Consider the following 23,685-nt stretch of genomic DNA (forward strand, 5'->3'; position numbering starts at 1 on the left):
ATCCATAAAAGGCTTTATAGGTCATAACCAGCATTTTGAACTGCATTTGAAAGCATAGATGCAGCCAGTGTATAACCTACAATACATGTGTAATGTGATGGGTTCTCACCAATAAGCAGCTTAATGCATTCTACCAATTAAAATTTCCAATTTCTGAGTCACCTTTAAAGCTAGCCCCCACAGAAATGTGTTGTGGTTGGCAAACCTAGAGATAATGACTATTGTTGCCAAGGTCATCGGATAAATTTGCCTCTATTACGGGGCAATGTGATTTAGCACTGCCTTGACTTGTTCATGATGAAGGAACACTATTCACAAGTCATCTCTTAATAATCTGAATAAATAAAAAGAATAACTCCTTTTACCAATACTGTCTCTACCACATATTCAATTACACACAAGGCCTCCTCTTTCCCTCCTTAGGAAAATTAGCAGAATTCTTAGAGCAAAAAAGTAGTAGACATGGGGCAGCATTCAGATGCAGGCAAGGATAGAAAGTCCTTTGGAGTCAGCATCAGTTCTTAAAAACAGATTATGCTAGGCAAACCTTATTGGCTTCTTTGATAAAGTGACTAAATTAGTGTATCAGAGAAATGCTATGGGCATAGTGCATTTGACTTCAGTAAGATATTTGATGTAGCATACGTCTTGGTAAGATGGGGATAGACAGTACCACCACAAGATTGTCTGACCAACTGCACCCAACTTGTAGTCCTGAATGGAATACGGTACATCTACATGGAAAGAAGCACACAGGCCAGAGGGTTGGACTAAACCATGGAGCTAAATCATGATGAACAGTTGAGGGAGCTAGGTATGTCAAGCCTATTGATAAGAAGGATTAGAAGGGGCATGATAACTGTCTTCCAGCACTTGAGGGGATGTCATAGAGAAGAGGAAATTGACTTATTCTCTGAAGCACCAGAGGGCAGGAAAAGAAGTAATGGGTAGAAGCTTGTTAAAGAGAGATCCAACCTAGAAGGAGATATTTTTTGATAGTGAGAACAATTAATGGAATAGCTTGCCTCCCAGAGTTGTGGGTGCTCCATTACTGGAGGTTTTCAAAAACAGACTGGACAACCATTTGACTAAAATGATATAAGGTCTCCTGCCTTGAGCAGAGGGTTGGACTAGAAGACCTCTAGCCCTATGATTCTGTTCTGTTCTGTATCAGTTAATATCATGGTTAGAGCAGCTCCTCCTAGGAATAGAATAAATATCTCCATTTTAGGACTGGCAATCCTATACTAATTTTTTTACCTCAGCCTATTGCCTTGGAGTCTAGGAATTTCTTGGATACTTAAGCAAACTAGTACTGTTGTTTATTCTTCCAACCTGAATGATCATCTTTCCACTTCTTCATCTGTTGTCCTTGCAAATAATTTACCTCTCTTTATGGTGGAGTTTGAGAAATACAATTTAAACTATGATTGGCTAGAAAAATGGTATATAAGTCAAGAAGATCCATTGCCTGGAATTCAGATTATGCAACTTGTGAAGGCAAAAAAAATATGTTACCATCGCATTGAGAAATGCAGTTGTAGGCCTTCATGTGGTATAATGGTTAAGGCTCAGGCTAGGACTCGGGAGACTCAAGTTACATTTACCCATCATCTTAGATGTTCACTGGGTGATCAAGCCCAACACACCTGAACCAAATCAAGAAAGCGGGAAGTACAGATTTCAGTAAACTATCATTAATGCTAATCTCAGATAACTGTAGACCAGGTGTGTCAAACTGTCAGCCTGCGGGCCAGATACGTCACGCAGAAGCCACGCCCACCCCATTGCCAGCAATGGCAAAACAGTCCCGATACATTGTGCAATGTCACGTGATGTCGCGAGTTTGACATGTCTGCTGTAGACTCTTGGAAGCTGCAAGAAAAACTTCCAAGCCTAATTGATAAACAGTTCACTTAGGTGGAATCTCTTTGAATGATCTCAAATGCTTCTTTCAAATATATATTGCCACCTGGACTGAGTTGCTATTTATGAAATAAGCTGCCAACAGATTTGCCTTATATCATAAGTGTTTACTCCCATCTCTGTGCATTTCTTACTCTCCCAGATAAATCTACTTTATAGGCTTGTTCTTAAGGAAAAATATTGCAGGACATCTCCAGCTCCTAAAGGAAAGGTGGGTAATTACATTTTATTTTTAACAAATAAAAGAAATGAAGCAGGAACTGAAGGAAGAAATCTCAGAGATGAGCTCACCATGTCTGATTATGATTTCTGGACAATGGCAGCATCAATGACATTTGCTTAACTGCTTGCAAATAGATAAGATTTTTGACTTAAGCAAATAATATCAAATATTTCACACTTCAATAATTTAAACATATCAGTCTTGATTAAGCCAAGTAATAGCAGACTGTAAGAATGTATACATTCAAGCTACAGTAAATATATAATTAACACTATCACATTTAAACTGAATGACTGCCATCAACAATGAAAAATAATATTTTTGCAAGTAGAAAATGTTCTTTAACAGACTATATGAATATTCTGACCTATAATTATTTATAAAAATGAAAAAGAGGATTTCAGAAGGAAAAAGCACAACTTCTGAAGGCTTCCAGTAAAACTTCATATTTCTTTTTGATCTTATAGCAATCTTCAAATCTAAACTAATATTTCAAAGTAAAAGCAAATGTTATATAAACATGAATTTATCTAAATGCTTTATTCAATCTTTAAATAAAAGGCAGAAGGATTCTTTTGAGGAGAGAAACGTTGTAAGGAAACTATTCTAAATAATTTGTAATATGCCATGTACATTTTTTTGTGCTGGTCTGTGACTGTAATAAAGACTAGATACTGGAATGAATGCCATGTACACACTTGAAGCTTAATAATAAGAAACTATTAATCATGCTTATCATGCATTGTGGAAACCTGTGTTTCATGATAAATTTGGCCAATTTGGCCAGTGACAAATCATGAGGATCTGTAGAATCATGTAGTATAGCCATTGCAACATGATGCCTGCTGGACAGACATGTCCATAGTATTCAATGGCCTCATCATTTTCATTTAGATGGTAACAAAATTGATTTGGATTTCAACATATTGTATATCAGTGATGGCGAACCTTTTAGAGACCGAGTGCCCAAAAACCGGCCCCGCCCCTGCCCCGCCCCACCCTGCCTGCCTGCAGGGTCACTCACCGCCTCCAGGGCCTGCCGCAGATCGCCCAGGCAGCCCAGCAGCGCCATGGCAGCCACGCCCTCTGCCCGCGCCCTGCAGCATCAACTATGCGTGTTGGGCTGTGAGGGTAGAGTCTTGTCTACGCTGCCTGGCTGCCATGTCCTTGGCTGCGCTGCTCCACGTGGGCCACACTCGGGGGCGACTCTCCTCCAGGGGAGTTGCTGGTGAGGAGGGGGTCATGGGCAGAGGCAAGCCTGGGGCAACGGCACGTGTGCCCACAGAGAGGGCTCTGAGTGCCGCCTCTGGCACCCGTGCCATAGGTTCACCACCACTGTTGTATATAATACAGCTCCTGAAACCAATTACAGTTTAGTTATTAGATGAATTGGACTGGATTCAATGGCTCTACTCTAGATATAACTTTTTGGATCTGAACTAATAGGCATGATAAAAAATTGCTTCAAAGCCTGGTAAAACCCAGACACATTTACGTCACATATTAAACTTCATTCCAATTTATTTTTGTAAGTCTTGGGGCGGGGGGGGCTAAGCAGCATTTTGGCAATTTTGGCTAATCCAGAAACATTTAAACAGCAAGCAACCTGACTAATGAATGGGAAACTATCAAAAAGCCTGAAATGTATAGACTAGACTGATAAGTTAAAAACCATCCTTAAAAAAGGCAATGGCAAATCACTTCCAGGCTGACACATATGAGAGTTCTCAAACCGTGAAAAACAGACCAAATCTGGCAATTACAAAAACAAAGGAGACATGAAAAAAAGAACACCAACTCAGTGGTGGGGATTAAGCAATGAAGTATTACATAGCTAGGGGAAAATATGCAGTTCTATTTGAACATTGTTTCTGTATATAAGGCTTATTTTTAAATGGCAATTGCTTCAGACAGGAAGGCAGTGCAGAGTGGTGAGGATGGCAGAAAAGATCATTGGCAGTTCCCTCCCTTCCATCCAGGACATAGCACATAAGCATTGCTTGAACAGGGTCCGCAAGATTGTCTGGGACACTACACATCCTCTTCCTTGTTACCTTCTGACAGGAGGCTCAGTGGTACCCGAAGCAGAACATCCAGATTCAGTCTCAGCTTTGTTCCATACAGTATTAACCTTATGAACTCTAAAGCTTCCTCCTTCCGTTATGTGTTCAAGATGGACAGTGAATAATATTTATATGTTACTTATATGTAAGAATGTAAGAAATGGCAAAGATTTCCGTATATTTGAAAGGTCAATCTCAAGAAAAAATTATTTTGGTTTGGAGAAGATGGATAGATTATATTCAGAGAAAGTATGAAGTGAATAAATATTATATAGCTTTTGAGTAGATTTTATATTGTTTTTATTTATTTATTATATTATACATATTTTATATTTATCTCAAGTTGATATTTTTTTATTAGAGTTAAAGTATGTTAATATTTGATTGTATTATGTATGGGTAGTTTTATTTAGATCTGGGATGATAGGTGCATAACCCTGTATTCGGTTCTGGGAAGTCCGGGGGGGGAGGGGGGGAGGGGATGAAAGATGTAAATGTAAATTTTGGTATATTAAAATGTTGTAGTGAAATAATGTATTTGAAGAAGATGAGATGCTCGGCTGGCGCCCCCAAACTGCGTCCGAAGGATGAGGAAAGGAAGGAGGNTTTTTTTTTCCAAAGGTAACCAAGCCAGCTCTGCTTCAACTTGCGCTCCCTCCTGTTTGTTCTGCTAACTGGGGCCCCTTCACCTCTGCCCTAAAACTTGCCACGACGGCACCAACAGCCGTTCGCGATCTCATGAAGTAAATCCAAACGGGGGCGGGGGGCGCGCGAGAGGACTCCCGTCAGTCAGGATTACGCCGAAAGAAGCCTCGCGCTAAACGGTTCCTGCTGTCATAGTCACGCGGAGGCTGCCTGAGGCCACGTGCCGGATCGGCAACAAACGCCCACGTGGTCCCACAGCTGCGCAGAGCACTTGGCACTGCGCTTGCGCCGGGCTAACTAGAGGGCGAAAAGTATCGGAAGGCGTGTTTTTTTAACAATTTGAGCGAACAAAATACGATATAGAGTTGCACGTTGCCTTTTTTTAATGTGGAAGCAGCACAATTCCGGTTAGCGAACAAGTGACAGCGCTAACTGCTTTACTTAACGCCTAGAGAACTACGCTGTCCTACGTTGGAACGCAGGAGTATAATGGTGGCATTTTCATTATCTTAACCATTTCATTATGTTCACCGTTTTCAAGTTGGTTAATGGGTGGACGTACACACCACCCGGCTATGATATTTATAAACGCGACAGGAAACATCAAAAGCAAAAAAAAGTTCCAAATTGTAAGCCATAGGCGTGTTGGATATCCTTTTTCTGATTTTATAGCGGGTTCCATGAGTGCTGTGGATGAGTTACGGTGACGAAATATATAACCAATCGTTTAGCTTTAGGAATCAAGTGGGCGGGACAATATGCAGTTTAACTTGAAGGACGGTATTTTTAGCGAATTAGAGAAAAGCCAGGAGGAAAAAAAAAGTCGAAAGGTTCAAGTTTAAAGCAATATACGTAGTTAGCTTCGCCAATAAGACCCTGGATGGTTTACACAGCGTCCAATAATCACCACAAGCTTAGAAGGTGGCGTTAAAATTGATAGACGTAAACTTTTAACCATTGTATCGTGGGATAGTCGAGCAGTTAGCCAATGGCAAAGAGGGGGAGGCGGGAGAAAGGGGAAGGTCGTATTAAAGACAGCCAGGACACGAAACCAATGGGCTCGAGCGTTATTGCAGGGCTACCAATAGGCGACTCGGAAGGCGGGCCTCTATGTGTTTAGGTTCGTGCTTCTCCAGGGAGTGAGACGGCGGCGACGGGGAAAGTTTATTTTTTTTGGAGGCGGCGTTTCCCTCCTCCCCCTGCCATTTGTTTGGATCTGGAGAGAAGCTGGTAAGGCGGGTAAAGCGGCTCCTGCAGAAGCGCCAAAGGAGCAGGCGGTGGGCTTCGCGGCTGCACCGCGGCGAACGGAGAGGCGACGAGCGTAGCTTCTTAGGGGTGAGTGGCGCACGCAGGCCTCGGGGATACGGTCCGTCTTCGTTTCAGTAGCCGGGCGTCTTGGGGTAACGCCATGGAGCCTTTCCACGGCATCCTTGCCATTCCGCCGGGAACGACAGAAATCCTGAACGCCGGAAACGAACGGCTGCATCGCTTTCCATTTCCCCTCCCTTCTATTCAAGTCGCGAGTCGTATTTTTCACTAGAGATTTTTTTTTTTTCCGTAACGGGAGGGTTTCTCTTATTTACCGTCTGTAGCCGCAAAAGCTTCCCTGAATCGGAGCTATTTGGCTAGTGCTGGGGGGGGGGCGGGGGGCTATAGAGGCGTTTCCGCAGCTGCGCGTGCGCACTGACGGCTTATCTGAGGGTATTCGTAGTAGATCGAGTACTTAAAGGAACGATTCCCCTCCCCCCTCCCCCGCGACACCTTTTTGTGTGTGGGGTGAACGAGCTTCAACACCGGAGGAAAAGTTTCCTATAGAACCCACATTCAATAGCTTCCCGCTTGGAGGAGCAGTGAAAGGAGCGAGAGGTTTGCAAAACCGTCAGCAACATACCCGGCTCCTTCCCGGTTTCATCCGCTTCTGGACCCGAGTTTTGCACGTAGGGCTATCAGTAGGGAAGTCCGGGAGTTGCTTCTGAAGCCAGCCGAGTACCCTGAATGTTGGTGTAAAGTCTTATTTATAGCAGCGTTGGTTGCAGCAATTCCCAGTCCTTTAAATGCGGCGTGAAAAATGATCCTAAAAGATCTAAATGTCATCGCCTGGCTCTCTTTCTGTTTCCTTCTTCCCCTCTTCTATCAACAAGACTCTCGCCTCCAGCAAAGGGCTAGTGACCAGGGGTAGGCAACCTTGGCTCTTTTATGACTCGTGGACTTCAACTCCCAGAATTCCTGAGCCAGCTTGGCTGGCTCAGGAATTCTGGGAGTTGAAGTCCACGAGTCATAAAAGAGCCAAGGTTGCCTTACCCCTGGGCTAGTCGCTGCCTCTAATGTAGCTAGTTTAGAGTATTACCTTGTAAATATTTGGTCCTGCTAAGAAATATTGGAACGGGTACATTGAAGGCAGCGTGTTTCTCTCAGTTGTACTAACGGCATGGAAGAATGAAACTCATAAAATCGTTTAAATGTAGCACTATAGAGTCATGCTGGATCAACATATGCAGATAATGGGATGATAAGAAAGAAGTGTAACAAACGTCTGATGAGTTCCTTCTGATAATATTAAACGTTTGCTGAGGCAAGATTACTACCTGCCGTGAAGAAAAGTGACGCTTTGGGTGCTCTTTCCCCCCCTTATGATCAGTAGTGTGGTGTTGCACTTTATCAATATAATAACTAGTATGAAGGTGCAATTAGGAAATTACTGGCTGCATTGGCTAGCTTTAAAAAAAATAAATAAGGGGGAGATTCACCTGAAATTGAAGAGTCAGGTTGTGTTAGGAAGAACATTTAGTATTAGCACAGTTCCCTGAAAACCAGAATGTAAAGCTAGTATTTGCTATGGTAGCAAAGATTAAAATTGATGTCAACTTGAAGGGATAATAACATCCCTTAATTATTGCTAAATATGGAGTGAAAGATTGTAGAAAATAATACACGTTCACTAAATTGGATCCTGCTCTCCTGTGTTGCTTAAATAAGAATTTGTTCTTTGCTTGCATTTGTGTTATATGCTATAGAATTCTGTAATTGTCTTTTAGTCATATAACATAATTGGAATCACTTTGGCAGAAAATAGCTTTTAAAAAACTTTCTGGAATGCAAAAAAATGTTTCTTAAAAGATCAAAAGGTTTGGTTAAAAGAAGCAACTTGCTTATGAATCCAAGTACAAATTAAAAATGATATCTAAATCTCAAAATATAAATGCGCTGCTACGAAACTGTAGTTATTTCTCTATATTCTGGATCATCTATGTTTCCCTCTTCTTTTACTTGCTCCACATTACCATTACACAGAATCACCTTACCAAATTGGAATTTCCCACAATTTTTCCTATATCAACTTGTTCTGTACAACATTGCCTATCCAAATCCCATTTTTCTTATTCTTTGTATGTTTGGTTATGTCATGCTGCTTCCTCTTACTGATTCATCCTGCATACTTCTCAGCTGTCCCTAGTTGCCCTGATACCATCCCAATTTACCCTTCTTCCCAAGCAGCAGTAATAGAGTTTTTCTTTTTGTTGAAGGAAAGTAAGATTTTAGCCAAGAATTGCTGATCTCCACAGATACCCGTCATTTTACTTTTTCAGCATCTATATGGCCTTCCTGGATTTTGAGGCATTCTGTGGGATGACAAGTTTTTGAAAAAAATCTCTTTAGTTTGAACTTATTCCTAAGTTACCTGATGATTAAAAAATAAAATGCTCATAAATATCACAATGCATTTCATGTACAAAGGGAACATTAGTTATCCCAGTCTTAAACCTTATGTGTAAATTATAAAATGTTTAGAGTAACCTTCTCTGACTTAGAAAAGTTTATGAATCTATAGTATATCCATATGTAAAGCAAAGAGAAAAAATGTGCTAACATTGAATTTATAGTTAAACTTAAATGCTTTTTTGATTCTTAAACAGATTATATAAAATCTGTAGATAATTGAAGCTGCTTTTGATGAGACCAGGATTTTAATGCAGGTAAACGATTTAGATGATTTATTGGTTTGTTTTACAGGTATATACCAAATTATGAAGTTAATGGTTTCTTTTGAAAAATGTTATCAGTTAAACTCCTGTTATACTAATTAAGATACATATAGGATACATTTCTTGTTATCCAATATGATTTTGTCAACTTCTATAAGTACATGCATTTCCTATGCTGTGTTTTACATTTTCTCAGTCAGGAAAAGCAAATTTTGCAAATGCTTTTGGATATGTTTTTTGATAGAAAGCACCTATCTAAGGGAAGTTTTTACTATGGCATTACTAGGATATAAAGATTTTTCCACAGAATTACTCGCTATGTCTACATATGGTAGTCTCTTTATTTTGCTTAACTCATGCATGTGCTCGCTTGCTGTGCAAAGGGAATGACAGTATTGGTGACAAAATAGTTGTCTTTTGATTGATTTTCCAGGGACTTCATTCTCATTCTCTCTCTCTCTTTCTCACTCACACTCAAATAGACAGTGGATTGGATTCAAATTAAATTTAAGATTACATGTTTTTAATGTGAACATTTTACTAGTATTAATCCTCCCTTTCATACTAAAAGCCACAATTTGGTTTGGCAGCAATGTTTAAAGATCCATAATAGCTGCTTTTGGAGGGCTTTATGTGGCCCTGGGACTTACACCTCTGTAGTAATAAGCTATAGCAATTATATGATGTGTTTTACATAGATCAAAGTATATTGTAGAGATGAAAGTACGTAAGATTAAGTATCACGTTTGTTAAATCACTATGCCTCTAGTACAGTTATGTTTTAAAAGTACTGTTAACTATACAACAGTCCTTGACAAGGTGGGCAGCATACAAATCTAATAATAAATAAAAGGTGTATCTGATTGAAAGTGGACTGAGATGGTTATTTCTGTATTCTGATTTCTGCTGTAATTGCTGAAATAGACCAGCCTTTTATTTGTGGTTGATAATTACTGATTGATTAGATTTTGATTTCATTTAGTTTAGGCGCTGCACAACTTCAAACAGATCTGGGTAACTCGTAATATTATCAACAACGAAAATGCAATACAAAAATTGGGGATCCAGTCACATAGTACATAGTTCTGAATGGTTTTCAGGGTTGCCTTGAATAGTTCTGATCTCTGGAACAGGAACTTCAATTTGATTCTTATTAATAGCATTTTGCCAACTGCCATTCAGAGTTCATATCATGGCTTACTATTTGACATCTTTAGATTGCTTTGCTTATTCTTTCTTTTTTACTATGGGATATAAATTAGTTCTCCAATATGTGGAACTTTCTGCTTTTAATAGGCATTCTATATTTTACCAGAGTAATTATTATTGTACAAGATAGTCCTTAACATACGACCAGATGCTTAAAGATCGTTCAAAGTTACCACTGACTTGAAAAAAGTTACATATGACCTGCCCTCAAAGTTATGACAGCAGTCACATGATTGCATTTTGGGCACTTGGCAACTGACTTGAATTCACAATCAGTTGCAGTGACCTATAGTCATGTGGTTGCATTTTGCACCATTTTGTGCCATTTTCTGAGGGGAAAAATGTCTATTGGATAAGCTGGATTTGAGCATACAACCGCGTGATTCACTTAATGACAATGCTGACTCACTTAATAACTGTTGTAAAACAATTGTAATACCAAGTCCAATCACATGATGACTTGTGACCACAATGCCTTATGACCAAACTTCTGAGCTCAATTATGGTTATATGTTAAGGATTACCTGTATGGCAATTCATAAAATAGTAACGTAGTGCATAAATGTCTGTCTTTATGTTTCTTTTTCCAAATCAACAATTGTGTTACTGTTGTCTTTAAGATGAAATGTATAGTACAGTACTTGTCAAAATAAAACTAATATTTATTGTGGTGCCTTGTTATTTCAAAACTTTTTTAGAGTTGAAACAACATTAATAATGGTGAAGTGTTATTATATTATAATTGTTCCCTTTTTATGAACAATAGAAAACAATGGTTTGTTTTTGTTTTTCTTTCTACAGTAATTTGATTTTTGCACTGAATGTAGCCAGGACAGGTCCTAGTGGGCTTCAATAGCCCTAAGAAGCTGTCAAGGTAAATTGATTAAAATACAAATATATAACTGCATAAAGTCGAACATATGGAAAATATGTAGACAACACTGATTTTTATGCTCATTTCAGATGTGATTTTTTTTTTTGCTGAATATATTGATTATAATTTAAAAGTGTTCCACAGAAGAGTTGTTTGTCAGTATAGAAATACTATTCTTTAACTTTGGCTATATTGAGTGAATACAAAGATTTTACTTAAGACAGATATCCAGATCAGTATTAACGTATTAAAATGATACAATCATTCACATAATTATTTTGCTCAACAGCTGAAATGGTGTAGTTAAAGTATGGCACAGTATTACATACCTGGCAGTAGAGGACCAGGTCCTCTTTTATTCTCAAGTGGTTGTTTTGAAACTTAAATATTTCCATATGTTAGGAAATTTAACTCTTTCCAGATTTAGCTAACACAATAAAAATGGTGGGGAAAATCTAAAATCTACGCTGAATATGCCTTTTTAGAGCTATATGATTCCTTGCTGTTACTTAATCTTACAAAAAAAATGCCCCATATCTGTTACCATATTGCGTAGATATTCCATATAGATTACCTAATAACAGTAGCATTTAGTTTTCATAGGATTCTTGAAAGTTAAATTAGCCATAATGGTGCTTTGGATATAATATTGCTTGTATAATATGAAGGAAAGGAAAGAAGATGGGATAAGTCTTCTTTATTTTGCTGTGTTCCATTTTCCTCTGCCTTGTTAAGCTCATTGTAGCTGTTCAATTCTCCATACTTGGCCAACCTTTTTAGTAAGAATGCAAATTTAAAAAACAATGATTTATTAAATTTAATAGTCTGCCCAACTCCCAGCAACTCTGAGCCATTTACAGTTATAAACATTTAAGAACAAAAATCAGTACAAAAACAGAAATATATTAAGATATTATGTCTGTTCTTTAATCCATAGTGGAAGATCTAGATATACTTCTGCAGTAGGAACAAAGTAATTGTGAATAAGCTAAATGTTTGTGGGAGGTCTTTTTTATTTTATATTTTGTTTCACTTGATGGGACTTGAATTTTGTAATTTAAGATTCTGTACCTTTCAAGTTTCTGGGGTCTGATAACTTCATTTTTACCACTAGAAATAGAGTTCAAGGTCCACAATCTGTATGACAAATATTAAAGTTTCCTACAAATTTCTTAAATAAATGATTAAATAAAATAGGTTCATGATTATTGTGGCCAATTTGTTAAGGAATTAATTTAATTAAGACATAATCTCCACCCCATTTTCAAATTTCTTGATAACATATGTGTGCACATTACACTTTTCCCCCTTGAATGGCCTTTTATTTTGCTGTGAGGTATTGGTATATACTGATTGCCCCACATATGAAAAGCCACATGTTATATGAATTTGTAATGGTATTTCTGTATTATAATATGCAGTATAACTTATAAAGTCTTATAATTTGTTTTTTAAGGTATTTTCCTTCCATTCTTTTCTTTGGCAGAATTTCATATTTCAGCAGAATTTTGCACAGATTCTGTTCCCATGCAAACTGATGAGGGAGAAATTTTGGAAGAAGGCAGTTCCAAGGTTAGTGAAATAGTAGAATGAGGTTGTGATAAACTTCATTATTTACTGTTTTTATATGAATTTGATTTCCAGTTTGTAACTTGTTTTCAAATATTCCATGCACTGATGCAGATGAAATTTATTTAACTGAATCTAACCTAGACTAGTACAGTTACAGAAAAAATTAGTATCCCATAACATTCTGATTAAGTAATTAGTTATAGGTGGGCTGAATGGTATGCTTGTACACAACTGGCAAATGAACCATCTATCCTCTCTCTTGCAGTCAGTTTTCTCCTCTTTAGGTGCCAGCAGCACATGAGTTAAACAGTCATTTGGCGGACAGGCTTTCAGTCCTCCCAGTACTATAAAAGAAATGTTACTAAAAAAATTTATCTTGCACTAGCATAGTAAAGACTGGTTTCTGGGGATTATATGCATTCCTTATTTTTGCCTGTATTATCCCTCTCCTCATGTAATGAAGGTTGAAAACTGAAACACAGAGGGATATGTCTAGAGAAGCTCTGTTGTTGAAAAAAACCTTTTCTTAAGACATTGTTCCTTCTGGTGTTTGTGACTGAGACAGTCAACTTTCTGGTATGCAATATATAAGTCAGGGAGAGAATTAGTTTAGATCCAATAAGGCTTGGGTAGATAACTCAGTTTTAAATTCACTCAGGATTCTTATATCTTCTCCCCATAATTAGAGTTACCAGATATTTGAAAATGCAAAATATTACACAGATAATTGGAAAGAAGGAGAAATGGGAAGGAAAGAGGACGCATAAACTATTTAATGTTGACTGACAAGGGAAAGAAAGAAGCTGATAATTTACAAGGTCACAATAACCTAACCCTAAAAAAAGATTTTAAATGTTGGGCAATATTTGACTTGAAGGCTATTTAAGGTTGTCAGTGATTCCTCATCACACTGGACCATCATGGGGCTTCATCCAGATATTCTTCAGTATTTTTCTTCATTGTTTGGACAAAGTTATGGAAGAAATATTTATCAAATTTGCAATTTACAGAATCAAAATGAAATGGGATAGATCAAACTCTAGAAAAGATGCAGCTCAAATTCCCTTTGGTTGGAGGAATAGCTTGAAAATAATGAAACTGTATAAGATAAATTAACATTCCTCATGGGGGGGAATTTAATGTATAGATAAAGAATAGGGGATGTCTGGCTCTATAAAGAGTTGTGGGGAAAAGAACTTAGAATTATAGTTGATCACAAGATGCATTGTGATGTTGCTGTCAAAAAGGCACATTCAGTTTTAGGACACATCAGCAGAAATATATTTGCCAAAAGTATGAAAAGCAATTCTTCTACTCTGTTTTCATAGATCATGTCCTGCTTTGAATACTCAGATAGCATAATATAAAAGAAAAATTTGTGTGAACTGGAATAGAAGTAAAGAAAGGACAATAGGGATGATCAGGGAACTAGAAACTAAGTCTTGGGAAGAAAGACAAAAAAAATTAGGAATGTTCAATTTTAAGAAGAAAATAATGAGAGGGATGTATGTTTCAGGTATCTGAAATAGTGTTGCACACAACATAGTTTCAATCCTTTACCCACTTACTGTCTTTCCAGTAAAGTAGAAATCGCTAGGACTAATTAGAGGTGGTCCTTGACTTACAACTACAATTGATCCCAAAATTTCTGTTGCTAAGCAGAAATTGTTAAATGAGTTTTGCCCCATTTTACAACCTTTCTTGCCACAGTTGTTAAGTGAATCACTGCAGTTGTTAAGTTGCATCATACTTATTAAGTAAATCTGGCTTCCCCATTGACTGCTTGTCAGAAGGTCACAAGAACACATGATCTGGGATACTACAATAGTCATAAATATGAGTCAGTTGCCAAGCATCTGAATTTTGATCACATGACCATGGAGATTTTACAATAGTCATTAAGTTTGAAAAACAATCATCAGTTTTTTTCAGTGCCGTTGTAACTTTGAACAGTCACTAAACAAACTTTTGTATGTCGACTACCTGTAGATATTCAGTTAATAACTTTTGTGGATTTGTAACATTGACATAAAAAGTTTAAGCTGCTGTGATAAACAACTTACAATTATTATCAAATTGTTTTGTGTTACTTCTAGAGCAGCTTTGACAACACTGTTTATTGCTAATAATTTTTGAGAGGTTGCAGTCTCTAAAACCTGCCCTGTTTCCTTGAATTTATGTTCTGATTAAACTTTAAATTTCTATAGAGTTTTATTCTGTACTATCTAAAATTCACTCATTATGTGATAGTTGTATTAAGCCAGAAAGGATAGATACTGCCAGTGTGCAGGAGTGCAAACAAAACACTTAGCTTGAAACATCTTAAAATATTCCTTTTTTTCCTGTGTTGTAGAAAAGTGCTATGTTGAGATCTCAAAGTCATTTTCAAAATTGAGTAAAAAGGATTGCACTGTTCTTTATGGCATTGTTTTAACGTATAGAATGTTATATTTGTGTACTAAGTTGTTAGTGGTCAATTGCTAATTTAAAGTATTTTATATTTTTAATCAGAACATTAATCTAATTGGGTTGATATTGTCTACTTGCATTAGCATAACATTGAAATTAGATATTTTCCATACAGGTAATCCTCAGCCTACCACCACAATTGATCCCAAAATTTCTGTTGCTAAGCGAGGCAGTTGTGAAGTGAGTTTTATCCCAATTTTTTCAGTGCCATTGTAACTTCAAACAGTCTCTAAACAAATGGTTGTAAGTCGAGACAACCTGTAATGATTTTCTAACTAAAAAGCATTGATATTTCATTAAGATACTCCTTCCTATAGTCCAGTGTTTCTCAACCTTGACAATTTTAAGGCATGTGGACTTCAACTCCCAGAATTCCACAGCCAGCATTGCTGGCTGTGGAATTCTGGGAGTTGAAGTCCACATGGCTTAAAATTGTCAAGGTTGAGAAACACTGCTATAGTCCACCAACTGGAGTAAATTGTATTAGGGACAGCGTAGTGTTGGAAATCAGATACTAAAGATCAAGACCTAAGCCACAATAGACTCTTGATTTATAACTATTCATTTAACAATGGTTCAAAGTTATGAAGACCTCAAAAAAAGTGACTTATGATCTATCCTTGAAGTTACAACTGCAGCAACACACACACACACAATCACAGTTTGCTTGCTTGACAGTTGCAGTGTCTTGTGGTCCTATTATCATGATTTGCGACCTTCTCAGCTGGCTTCTAAAAAGCAAAATCAATTGGGGAATCTGGATTTCCTTAACAACCTTGTGATTCACTTAAGAACCACGATAAAATGGTTGTAAGATATGGCGCAGTCATGTGATGACTCGATGATTGCATTGTTTAGCAACCAAAATTCTGGCCCCAATTGTGATCGTAAGATGAGGACTACCTACACCAGGGGTCTTCAAACTTGGTCCTTTTATGACTTGTGGATTTCAACTCCCATAATTCCTCAGCCTTGCATGCTGGCTGAGGAATTCTGGGAGTTGAAGTCCACAAGTCATAAAAAGGCCAAGTTTGAAGACCTCTGACCTACACAGTTAATATCTCAGTGGCACTTTCATTCCACTAAATGAGGAGCTTTTAAAGGAAGTTAAATACTAGGCTTGAACAGATAACATTTTATTATGTGATACAAAATAGCCTTAATGGTAAAGTAAAACAACTTTTGTAGAATCTAAAAAACTTTAAAACCTATTTCTTGCTCATGCCATTTTGTCATAACAAATTGTTTGCAGCTCTTTTTTTTTTCAAATTGTGGTCATATAACAGTTTCCCATACTCCTTGCTTCTTGACTTGTCCAATCCCATTAAAGGAACTGAAAGAAGACATGCACATGTACATCAGTCTTTGGATATCTAAAAATTGATTTGTATATTATACTCCTAAGATATAGATTCCTGTAGTAGTTAAAGTGTCAGGCTAGAAACTGGGAGACCATGAGTTCTAATTACACAAAACCAGCTGCCATTGGGCTATTCATTTTCTCTCAAACGCTTCGAAGAAGGCAACAACATACCACTTCCAAAAATGTAGCTAAGAAAACTGAAGGGAATTATCCAGGAAGTTCCCAGACGTCAACATTGACTAGAAGGTTCAACTCTCCCCAGTGGTGGGATTCAAATATATGAGCAACCAGTTCTCTGTGGATGCCACTTCTGGAAGTCCATTCTGGGCCTGGGCAACAAAAAATTAGCTACCGGTTCTGCTGAACTGATGCGAACTGGCTGAATTCCACCATTGACTCTCCCCCCTCCCCGAACTCCTAACTGGTGAGTTTTACTAGCAACTATCTGTTAAATAATTGCTATCTGCTACACTGTATGGGTTTTCATGTTTTAAAGTTCTTAGCAGTTAATAGAATATTCTTGTGGAATTCATTTGGTTAAATAAACTCAGGCTTAAGTTGTTAAGATGAATGAGGCAAACACTTGGCAGACAGAGTAGTGTTAACTACTCTTTCATAAATCTTAGAACACTTCCACATATCTAAAGGCCTGCTGGCATAGTCAAAGAAAGGGAGAAATGATGGCAACTAATTTAAAACAAAACTAGCTGAACTTAAAGTGGAATAAAAATATTTTAAACAAATATCATTTCTCCCTGACATTATCATTGTGTGGGGACTAAATCTTGCAGATCCAAAGCTTATCTGTACTGTCTTTTGTGTAAGTGAAAAGCCATTTCAGTGCAGTGGTTAAATTGCTGACCTATAGAAACCAGGAACCCCTGAGTTCTAGGCATGAAAGGTAACTTGGGCTAGCCTTTTTCTCTCAAACAAGCCTATAATATCAATAATAATAACAACAACTCTGATGTTGGGCAAGATACATAGGCAGCTTTCCTTCTGCTCTGCACCATTGATGAGAATTACCAGAAATCTATCATTTGGCGTGTCTTCTTACTGATTGTAGGATTGCAGCTGCTTAAAGTATAGAAATACTTTTCAAATTGTTTTAGACATTCTTCTGATCTTAGAAGAATATACTTTTATCTGACATCCGGACCTGCTAGAATTTATTTTCAAACTAGCCAGTTTAGTTATCTACCTATATCTTTCATCTATAGGGCAAAAATTCTTTGTTTCAGTTAGCCTGGAAAAATAAAAGCAAATTCATTTGCATTGCCTAAATGCCATTGAATCCAACTCAACTAGAGTTAAACCAATAACATTTCCAGTTAGAATGTCCAGCAAGTGCAAGTTTTATATTTGATCACAAAATGTTTGAGTGCTATAGATCAGTGTATGATATAAAAAGTATTTAAATAATATTTAGATTCACATTTCATGTTACTTAAGGCTAGAAAAATTGGAGAGGAATATTGGTTGAACACTGGATATTTGTATACAAATGTTTAATTTCATTACATATTCTTCATGACTGTAGAAAAGTTGAAAATTCTGAAGGTATAGTTAATTGATCAGAATTTATTATATTAGCTGAATACAGTAAAGATTTCAAATCATATAGCTCATTATGCAATCAAATTGCAAAGATGAACTGCTTTTTCATTTTCAGAAGGTCTTATTAATGATCAATATATGGAAATCTATTCTTTTTATTTGAAACCTAGAATGAGTAGATCATTTCTTAACTTGTGATAGGACAATCTTAGACATTTATACCAAAGAACAGCATAAAGTATTTTCTGAAATGGGAGGTGGGAAGATAACTAGCAGGCTCATTGAAGCATTTAACTAGCTTTTTAGTGTAGGTCTTTAAATGGCATTGACTGTAAAATTGCAGAGGCTTTATTTTTTGCTTCAGTTATACTTGATCTTATACATATCAAAACTGTCACTGTATAGTTTAACTGGTTTAGTATCTCTGTGTACTAGTTCTTTGTGCAAGTATGAATTTCAGGAATAAAATTATAAATCCTTTAGTACTGGGATGTAGGGTTTTCAACTCTTCTTTTTAATACTACAGTTCTTTATACATTATCTGTCAGCATAGCAATCCTCCTAACACAACTTGTAAGCATTGATAAACATTTGAGATTTAAAATATAATAAATAGTATTTAAAAACAAACTAACCTATAGGTTACATAACAGGTCAATTGATAATAATGGGTCTTTGGAGTTGGGAAAGGGAAGCATTTCTGGAATGATCTTCACTTCATTCCTTCCTTTCCCTTCAGAAAATTGTCTTAAAATATGTATACATAAAATATGTATATTTTATATACATATGCCCCAGTCCTAGGCCTTCAGCTGGGTTTTATAAAACCTTTTCGCTTTAGGCCTCCGCCGCCGTGTACAAAAAAAAAGGTTCAATCAATCAGTCAATTTCAACTTCTCGTGGGAAAAAAAAGATCTTGCAAAGTTGGAATTGATTGATTGAACTTTTTAGTCCCACCCAGTCTGCTGTTACCACTGCAGCCACGCCCACCCAATGGGCCACACCCACCCAATGGGCCACACCCACCCGGCACCCGACGATGCATAAGTGAGTTTTGGGTTGCAGTTTGGGCACTCGGCCTCTAAAAGGTTCGCCATCACTGTTATATACTCTCCCTGAAGCAATTTACTCTGCAGGAGTCAGTCTTCTAATTAAGTTTTTCTCTGTCTGCTCTCTTTCCCTCTGTCTTTCCTTCCTTCTCAAATGCTCTTACATATGATATACTGTTTTGTTCTATTTATATTCAAATATTTAAATGTTATCTCCTTATCTTAATTTAATTGAACCTTTCCTCTTGTCCTTCCCTTTTAACATTCTTCTTTCTATGTGTTGAATATATTATAAAACACAGATGATAAACTGTTGGAGTACATTTTGGTATATAATTTATATGTAGTATCTAGTAGTTTTAGCACTTTTAAAATACTTATAATAAGTATCCAGACATGTTTATCATGTTTTTCTATGCACCTGCATATATAACAATTCCTTAAATGTTGGAATTTGCTTTTAAAGTGAATTCAGATAAATTGGATTCTAATATTTATAACTTTTTAACATTTTTAACAATTTTCCCATCTGTTCTGTAAGAGAGGAGTTTAAAATTAGCCATCTTATGTTACACAACCAAATAATGTTTGTCTGCTGCAGATAAGGGCTTATCACTAAGCCCAGCAACAACTTAGACTTCAAAGCATAGCTCTTTATGAGTCTTGAGAGTTCTGTCAATACTTAAAGATGAAGAGGTGAGAGAAGTAGTAGCCCAATGAACTGTGTGAAAATTTGTAAGTAAGTGATAGAATGAGACTGTTTATAAAGCCATTGTTCAGAAAATGAAGAAATACTGTAATGTGTATTTGCTTTCTGATTTCTAGTAATTCTCACATTTAATTGCATTTTCTTAAGCAGTCTACAACAGATCTGACTACTCTGACACTTACATGTATTTCTTTTGTTTTATTTCCATTTATAGATTGTGTGTAATCTAAAAATTACACTGGCAAAATTAACCGGGCATTTATTTACATCGTTTAACATTCATGAAAATGAATTGGTAAAACTTTGTGAACAAAGGGTTCAAATTAATGTTGTTCTATACAGTGAGTGTTCATGGAGTTCCATGAATACCATCTGGACAATCGTATGTCCATGGTGCCTGCAAATGCTGTGTTGTTGATGTCTGCAAAAAAGAAGATGGAAATTATTATTACTTTTTTCCTCTTGGTGCTATTCCATCTCTTCAGAAATGTGCCAGTAAGGACCCTACTGTGCTTTATTAAAAAACTGTCATAATCCGTCTTTAGCATTGCACTTGTACAATGCTCTATCTCCATATTAGTTTGATTTAGTCAGAAAAGTTCTGTTTCCCTTAAGAACTGTTTTTACATGTTAAAATGTGGAGTTAAATGTGGAGTGGGATAGATCTTCATTGAAGTCTACAGGCAATTCCAGTTTCTTTAAGCAACATCAGTATGGTATGTAAAATTATTGACACAAAATGGTATCAAAAGATATTTCAATTTCTGTTAAAAATTGAGTGTAAACGTCTAAGGCAGGGGTAGTCAACCTTGGCTCTTTTATGACTCGTGGACTTCAACTCCCAGAATTCCTGAAGTCCACGAGTCATAAAAGAGCCAAGGTTGACTACCCCTGGTCTAAGGTATACATGGGTTGTCCTTACTTATTGACCATTTGTTCAGCAACTGTTCAAAGTTATAATAATGCTGAAAAAAATAAATTTATGGCCCATTTATAACCACTTAGATTTTCACAATGTCTCTTAGCCATGATGGTAGAACCTAGTCAGTCCTGTTGGTACAGTGGTTAGCATGCAGTACTGCAAGCTAACTCTGCCTACAGCCTGCAGTTCGATTCTGACAGGGCTCGAAGTTGACTCCAAGGTTGGGAAAATAAACATCTAGATTGGGGGCAATATGCTGACATTGTAAAACTCTCAAAGTACCGTAAAGCACTATGGAATGATATGTCAGTGTAAGTGCTATTGCTGTGATCGCCATTATAGTCAGTATATGTTACCCTGTACTGGACCTATAGGTTTTTCTTCTTTTGTAACCTCTTTCAGAGGAGAGAGATTGAGAGAAAGGGATTACAAGTAAATTACTTGCTCTTCTATACAATGAAAGCAGTATGATCACACTGGAAGCTATGGGTGCATTATTTCAACAATTTTTCTCTTGAAATATCTTTCTCTCCAATCTCTCTGCTCTGGGGGAAGGAAGGAAGCAAGTGATTTCTATGGGCAATTTCTCCTTTGCCTGATTTTTTCCCCTCCATTGGTATGATTACATTGTTTTCAATATGTAAAAGAACAGTTTACTCTCTCAAAGTGTCTTTTTCTCCAATCTTTCCACTTTATCAGGGAGGGAGAAAGAAAAAAAAGTAATTTCTGTCTGTAATCTCCTCCTCCTGACCCCCCTTTCTGTGCAGAGTATTGTGAAATATTAAGAAAACATATTTTCATAGTGGAACATCCATTTGGAGATGACTATAACAAATCTAGATAGACTGAATCACACAAGTGGAAGCAATTGTGGCTAGCAACTTCCCCACTAAGCGAAGCAGTCACTAAGTGTGAATGGCCTTAGTTGTGCTTTTTGGTTGGAAAGAAACAAGACTAATCAGTCTCCACTGCTCTCTGGAATACTCAAGTACCTGTTTACAAGTAGATCTCAACTTACAACCAGTTGCTTAGCAACTGTTTAAAGTTATGAATGCCTCGAAAGGTAATTATGACCCAGTTCCGAAGTTCTGACAGAGGCTCCCCACGCTGCATTTCTAGCACTCTGCATCCGGTTCATGTTTACAGCCATTTGCAACATCCCATAGTCACAAGACTGCAATTTACAATGTTCTTGTTAAAAACTGTGATTTACTTCCATTTTCTTTTGGCAAAAACAACATAGAATGAACAGTGGGTTCATTTAATGACCATTCCAAAAAATGAAAGGTCATAAAATTTATGTTGGTCACATAATGACCTATTTTACAATCAACATGACTTATGACTGTAATGGACAGGCTATGTTATGATTGTAAATTGAATCATGTACCTGTACATGTAGGAACATGTAATAACCACATGACTGTAAGGAATATCAATCCTACCACTCCCCAGCATTCAGTTAGAACTGAGGATGCTTCTTGGATGGGAAGCGAAACATCTTCAAGAAAAAAGAAAGAAAGTCCAGTTGCATTTTGAAAAAACACCTTTGGGACAATCATGTCCTGGATGATTGAGAATCTCCATAGATATGTAGCTGTATTGTTTTGATACACATTGAAAGTAATGCAGTCATGTTGGCAGCACAGGGCTGGGAGTTGCGGGCACACTATACAAAAATCTTACAGTACTCTTTTGAAATCTCTTCTCCAATTTCTCAGTTTGGGAGGTGGGGGGAGAGAAAAAAAAGCAAGGATTTCAGGAGACAATCTCTCCTTTGCCTGATTATTTCCTACCCTTGTGGAGCAGAGAGATTAGAGAGAAGGATTGCAAGAGAGAATACTGTTTACTTTTGCACACATCAAAAGCAATATGATTACACAATATAAATACACTTTATATATTTACTCCTGATGCATATTAATACCGGGGTAAAAGTTTGGCTCTTCCTTTACATAATATTCCCTATTCCAAAGAATGTTCTATATAGAAAACATTCAGAATAGTCAATCTTAGATATTAGTGCAGCTTTGTCTACTAGAATGTGGAACTTGATCTCATAGCATTTGCAAAGAAAAAGATTTAAATTTTTTATAGAGAAAATGATTTTTGTCACTTGTCACTTTTTCTTGTAGCCCAATCCATTTCCATACAGTGTTTTTGTAAATAGTACCATCCCATCTTTGTTTTTTATATTTTTTCCAGACTTCTGCATTGTTGGTTTGCCCATGCTCCTTCTCTGTTGGGTATTGCTAAGGGAGGTAATAGTTGCTGCAAAACAACAAAAAGAACACCTTCCTTATAATGGAAAAAGTGTAATTCTATATCCATTACTTTAAAATATTCCTCATTATTGGCTGTATCATCTATCAACATAACTAAAACCATGTATGATATTGGTATAATGACTGTTGGAGTGGATCTTGTTAAACTAAATTAACAGTCTTTTGAATGGGGTAATGTATATATGCAATAACTGATTGACAAGAAAGAGGGACACACAGGACAGCATGTATTTTGCTTCATCCGTGCTGACCTACAATGCTTGCCTTCGCAGATGGAACATGAGGATTTTGTAATGGAAGGGCATGGCAAGACTCCACCTCCTGGTGAAGAAAACAAACAGTGAGTCATGTTTATTTAAAAAGGGAATAGAATATGATACAAAGCACTTGTGAGTAAACATGGATGAACTCTTACTTCCTTTTTAAGGAATTCATTATTTAGCTATTTTAATGTTAAACTTACACTGCTAGTATATGCAATTTTAAACATACTTACCAGGAAGTAAGTATCATTGAACATGATGGCTTACTTCTGAGTAAGCATCAGATCTGAAGCAAACCATCAAACGGTGTTTTGATGGATATAGTCTGATAGTATGGTGTACTACCAACAGCATTGAAAAGCTACCACCTTTTGCAAAATGAATTGCAGTAGTATACAAACTAAGATCTCTATTAATGTTCTATATTTATCTCAGGTGCATTTGTTATGAAATATGAGTCTTAGCATTTCAGTCCTCAACAAATCCAAGTAAGTACTATTATATGCACTAGGAGCTGTAATTAAACTATAGTGTTACTCTGCAGCAGTATACTATGGTCTAATGAAAGTGCAT

The 23,685-nt window shown here is 36.9% G+C and overlaps 1 long non-coding RNA gene across 1 annotated transcript; it reads left to right on the top strand.

The window, feature by feature from the left end:
* Window positions 1–6,045: 6,045 nt before the first annotated feature.
* On the top strand, window positions 6,046–23,607 carry LOC107285405. Its single transcript, XR_001548834.1, has 5 exons — window positions 6,046–6,192; window positions 10,851–10,923; window positions 12,410–12,495; window positions 23,122–23,189; window positions 23,548–23,607. It is a non-coding gene; the product is annotated as an uncharacterized LOC107285405 (long non-coding RNA).
* Window positions 23,608–23,685: the final 78 nt, after the last annotated feature.

This window comes from Protobothrops mucrosquamatus, unplaced genomic scaffold, assembly GCF_001527695.2.
Source record: "Protobothrops mucrosquamatus isolate PMUCROS unplaced genomic scaffold, P.Mucros_1.0 scaffold173, whole genome shotgun sequence".
In the NCBI taxonomy this organism is placed as follows: Eukaryota; Metazoa; Chordata; class Lepidosauria; order Squamata; family Viperidae; genus Protobothrops; species Protobothrops mucrosquamatus.